Source organism: Mus caroli, chromosome X, assembly GCF_900094665.2.
Source record: "Mus caroli chromosome X, CAROLI_EIJ_v1.1, whole genome shotgun sequence".
Classification (NCBI taxonomy): Eukaryota; Metazoa; Chordata; class Mammalia; order Rodentia; family Muridae; genus Mus; species Mus caroli.
Genome location: NC_034589.1, coordinates 10,416,030 through 10,421,529, shown reverse-complemented (window position 1 = coordinate 10,421,529; position 5,500 = coordinate 10,416,030). Strand labels below are relative to the sequence as shown.

Here is a 5,500-nt window from a genome sequence, read left to right as displayed (position 1 = left end):
TGGAGTAATGGTTCTGTGGAACAATACAATTTGGTTATCGATTTATTAATGAGAAATAATCAGATACAGCATGACATGAAGGTTTGGGAATCAGAAATTAGCTAACTGGAATTTTTTTAAGGTTTATGAAATATTTCCATTTTAATAAATTTTCATAGTGACTTCATTTCTTAATTTACATTTTCATCAGTATTAATAAAATAAACTGTTTTATGTCTGAATCTACCAGTCATTAAAACAGTTATAAATGATTCTTTGTATTGTCCTCTGGTTTCTAAAATTGGTGATCATTTCGTCTTTAAGTATTTTAAGGGCGAGATTTGTGTAATGTTTCCCTTTGTGGCCCCAAAGCTCTTAACAGGGCATTATTCAGCAGCAGGTGCTTAACCCACACACAGAGTTCACCTTTGTCTCTTTTCTACTAATTGTGATGTAGTGGGTTGGCCTTACCTTTTAGTCACACCCTCACATGTCTCAAGGAGTCATGGACCAAACATTTTGCCCTTTGTTTCTAAATGTATTACAAAGTTTTGCTCCAAATGATGTCAGTGAAGGCACTTATTAAAGTGCCACAGAGAGCTGAATCGCATTTATGCTGCTAAAAATCATTTAATGGATGAACAACTTGGAAAAAAAGAACTCTCACCACCCACACACATCATGCTAAAACAGGGTAGCATTTTGCACTTGCTTCTCAGGCTAAGCTGAGAAGACTGCTGATGTCCACCTTTCCCTCCCTTAGCATTTCAACTTCATCCTGACCAGCTGCTTAATCGTTAAACAGAATGCCACCCTGTCTTTGTATTTCCAAAACCGTGTGTCTCTACTGCCAACTGCACATCTTTATAGCAGCTACATGCTCGCAAAAGAATTAAACTCAGAATATTCATGTAGCCTCTTATTAGTGTACAAATACAAAAACATAATGGGGGAGGGGGAAGAAAACTTCCGTCTTCTATGCTGTTGTTCTCATCTTAAGATGCTCCATGGAAAAGATCCGAGCAGTGGGCAGAGGCTGTGAGTCCCCGATAACGAGAGCGCCTAACATTTCCGTGGTATTCCCATTTGCTAGTGCGCTGCTGCGGCCACACGCCTGATTGATATATGCCTGCAATGGCACTTTTCCATTTGACACTCTCCCTCTCTCTCTCCCTCTCTCTCCCTCTCTCTCTCTCCCTCTCTCTCCCTCTCTCTCCCTGGGTCGCTTAAACAACAGTCCTAACTTTTGTGTGTTGCAAATATAAAAGGCAAGCCATGTGACAGAGGGACAGAAGAACAAAAGCATTTGGAAGTAACAGGACCTCTTTCTAGCTCTCAGAAAAGTCTGAGAAGAAAGGAGCCCTGCGTTTCCCCCAAGGTAAGCAGGCAAACAAGCGCTGACGGCTTGCCTAGGAAATTACTTCTTTCCAAACTCTGCCTTTCATCCTTCTTGCAGACAAAGAGACAATCTTTAAATACCACTTAAATTTGCATCACTTTAATTTGCATTAATCTGTAGCATGCTAGCCTTGTGGAGGGTTTTATTTGTTTGTTTGTTTTAAATGAATGTGTCTTTGAAGTCTCTGACAGGAAGCGTCCCAGAGAAGCTCGAAAATATCTTTTGGCTTGATTTCTTTGCAAACTCTGCGTAGTTATATGTAACTTTGGAATGGTTCTTCTATGTGACACCATAAAGGGGGACGGAGAAGCAGCAGTTGCCGACTTGCGTTTGTGGAGTCCTGTATCTTCCCTACCGCCTTCATCCCACTTACAATGGGGGCACTATTAACGCAGGAGAGTCTGCGAGGTTAAACGTGCACTATTTACTTTTGTTAGTCCTTATGTATGCGGCTGATCTCCTGCCAGGGCAGTGCCGGCAGTGCTCAGAATGACTTCAAACAAAAGGCAACATTTATGCCTAGCTTTCAGTGTCACGCTGCTCCTTTTCACTCTTCTCCTATCCCGCCTTGGGACTGTGCTTCCATGGATACATTCAGAAGTGTCGGGGAGCGACGAGGATGGATTTACTGTATGATTTTGATTGGGCAAAAAGTCTGAGGAAATGCATGCTGTTTGCCTTGGCCTTATTGCAAGGGGTTATTTTTAGTAGTCGGTTTGTCCCTGCAGCACGACCAACAATTCAATACCCAAGAAGTGACCAGGAAAGGATGCTCCTGACAGCACAGGGACCAGGACCTGGAGGAATGACTCCTACAGACACCTGGGGAATATTCAGAGGATTCTTTCCAGTTCCTGAATGCAAGTTCTCTCATTAAATGAACAATTGAGCTGTAGGAGGCCCGGGCATAATTCTTGAGGGACGGGAAGTTTGATTGTGTACAGAATGTTAATGACTCAGAAAGCACAGTAACTGAGGCTCATTGTAATGGACAAGCCCAGATAAGCCTCCGTGAAAGAGCACCCCATACACACACACACACACACACACACACACACACACACACACACACACACACCCCTTCCTAAGGATCAGGTGCGAAAAAGCAATCTATTTGGCAAGATGAAAATCTCTTATATTTTGTAACTGTCATTCCTAGCAGATATGGCTATTGTAGAGCATGTTTCTCTCCATTTCTAATATTAGTGTGTTTTAATTACAAGGTACAACATGGCAGACTGTTTCAAGACAACATTAGCTACCAGGTGCACATAGAAACACAGAGATGCTGTGGTGTCAGCCAAATACTTCAGGAATTGTAAACTGTCTCAGTATAGCATTTAGACTTCATGCTAGTGTCTGCTCACTTTCTTTTCACTAATTTTACTCCTGGAAGTGAACTTTAGGGTTCTGTTGGCCAGCTTTCCATGGAACACAGGGCACAATTTATGGGAATTTCCCCCCTGACTTTCATAAATAGCTAGCCCAAGGAGCATTGTTGAATAAAGTCAGGCATTTAAATGAGGGAATTCACAACTGCTTCGCTAATCAAGAAAGGCTGTAAAAAATAATATGTATTGTATTGCAATATTTTATGACTTAAAAAAATACTGCTGTTAGCAAAGCATTTAAGTGACTCAAAACAATTTTCTTAAACTATTATTCAGACCATTATGTGAAAATATTTGAACACAAATGCAATGTCGTGCATCATTTCTTTTAAAATACATTTGGTTCAGGTAATGGGAGAACTATCTAAGGCCTTCTTATTATGACTGTATACTAAGCAGCTGACACCCACAGATGGAAATATGCCTGTGGAGTTCTCAATCTTAATTTGAGTTCCAATGACACTATCAAGGGAAAAATAAATCATTTTTCAATACATTTAACAATTTCCAACTCATTTATTTTCCTAGGACCTTGAAAAATGACTTTCTCAGAATTACAACCACCAAAGGTGGCCAGAGACTGTTACTGTCTCAAGAACTCACAATTTCAGTACCATTGTTCTTCCTGGTTAATAATTCATTCCATCATCTTTTTGATAAATATTCCTTAAGCTTTTGCAATGTCCCTGGCACTATGCACATTCTGAAGAATACAAAGGTGAATGGGACGTTTTCCCATAACTTTATTTTTGGTCTGTATGCTCTTTCTGATTGAATCTGGGAAGAGAAATTAATGGGCTTTGCTATTGGGTAATTGGACAAGAACTTTCTGCTTATTAAGAACCATGTAAAGTAGCTGCCAGTGTTTCTAGATTTACTTAAAATACTTATTAACAGATTTTCTATTTATAATGAAGGGGCTCTGCTCCCTCTTGGCTTTTTTCTCTAGATCCTGAGTGTACCACACTCACACAGCTAATATGGACAGGATTTTTCTTGGGGTGGTGGTTGAAACCATCTGGAAAAAAAAAATGTAACACATCCTTCCTCAGTTCTCTTGAGCAGCCTCTGGAAGGGAACTGTATGTTATCTCTATCAGAAGATGGGTGTGAGTCACCTCCCCGGCAGCTGACATCAGGGCTGCTTCATGAATCACTGTATTAGAAACATGCACAGAGGAGGATACGGTCACTCTCTCCCATCACTTACTGGTCCTATTCCCTAGACTGAGGAAATCAGTGACCTCTGGGCTTCGCTTAAATTTAACAGAGCACTGGGATAAGTAGCTGGAAGTTGTTCCTCAAACCTAGGTCTCTGTCTGAGCCACACACAGTGCTGCTTTCCAATAAACCAGTATAAGTATCTCACCCCATGCTTAGGTTACTGGGGGTGGAGGATGAGAAGACATCAAGAGCATCCTTGATTTGGGTGCTTATTAGCACAAAATGCATTGTGGTGGGATTGCCTCTGACCCTCTAGGGTGTCTGACTTATCCAAGCTAAGCCACATCTTCTTGGCCATTGGCCTTTGTACATATGTTCATTTCTTCCCCATGACTGTCAGTTAATGAAACCATCCTGCCAGGCCAACAGGAACAGAGGGCATGTAAAGGCAGATGGAAGGACTAAGGAGTATGAACACTCAACAGGAGAGGGAAGCAGGGCCATGGGAGGATGGGTGAACTCCAGGGCCCAAATTGCTGTAGCCTGTCTTGGCTGTGATCAGCTGTCATTTCCTCTTCGTGTATGACACTGTGGAACATATTAAAATTTCTCTGGGATGGTATGTTTGGAATTCCTCTGATGCCCCACCTCACCAACTTACCCGGACAATAAAAGCAAGGTTGTAAGCCATTGAACAGCTGGCTGGCTATATATTTCCACTCTTTCTTTCCCATAATCTAATACAGAAAAGAATCCAGTTAGACTGGCAGTGCCATGTCTGGGTACTTGTTTCCTGCAATTGCTTCCTCCACCACCTCCTCCACCACTTCACACCATGAAATCTTCCTGGGTGGCAAGTGGCTTCTTTTGTTTGCCACTGCTCTTAGCCAGCCCTTTTCCCTATGCCTGATCTCCTTCTATTGTGAGCTGCTGTTAGTTCTGTTTTCCAGACAGCCCGGGTTCTGTTCCATCTGGGGAGAACAGCCCATGAGGTCTCCTCATCTCCATAGTATTCCCAGGATGTCATTCTTGGCACAGGTTCTTCTACTCAGATAGGATATGGGGGCTTTTTGTAGCCCTGAGACTGAACCCACTCACAGAGAAGAGCAGCCACGTGGCTCGCCAAGAGTGGGGCTGGAGTGACCCGGGTTGGCAGAGACAAGCATACCATCACAGTGACCCGGACATCTCTGGCAAAGGCCTTGGGGGTGGGAGTGTTGTGGGAATGCCTGGATGCACTTTGGCCCACATTAAGAGAAATGTGGTTATTCTGTTTTAGACGGACAGACAAGTGACTTGGAACAAAGATCCCCAGATCTTTTGGGCCTTGCCCTGCTCCCAGGTTCCTCAAGTTTCTCTCCTGTCTCTCCTCCCCAAACAGAAAGGAGAAATAGGGCTCTGTTTGGCCAGTAGAGACCTGATGCTGAAACCCATTGCTGAAAGGAAGAACGGAGGAATTCCTTCTGAGTTGAGTGCACTGAAAATGTTCGTTCCTTCCTTCGTTCCTTCGTTCCTTCGTTCCTTCGTTCCTTCGTTCCTTCGTTCCTTCCTTCCTTCCTTCCTTCCTT

At 42.9% G+C, this 5,500-nt stretch overlaps 1 protein-coding gene across 1 annotated transcript in view; it reads left to right on the top strand.

Annotated features, from left to right (window-relative positions):
- Positions 1 to 968: 968 nt before the first annotated feature.
- Ndp (norrin cystine knot growth factor NDP) overlaps positions 969 to 5,500 on the top strand; it is a 24,590-nt gene continuing 20,058 nt past the window's right edge. Inside the window, exon 1 of the mRNA XM_021154091.1 lies at positions 969 to 1,357. The gene's annotated coding sequence lies outside the window, so the exon portion shown is untranslated. The remainder of the gene's footprint in view (positions 1,358 to 5,500) is intronic.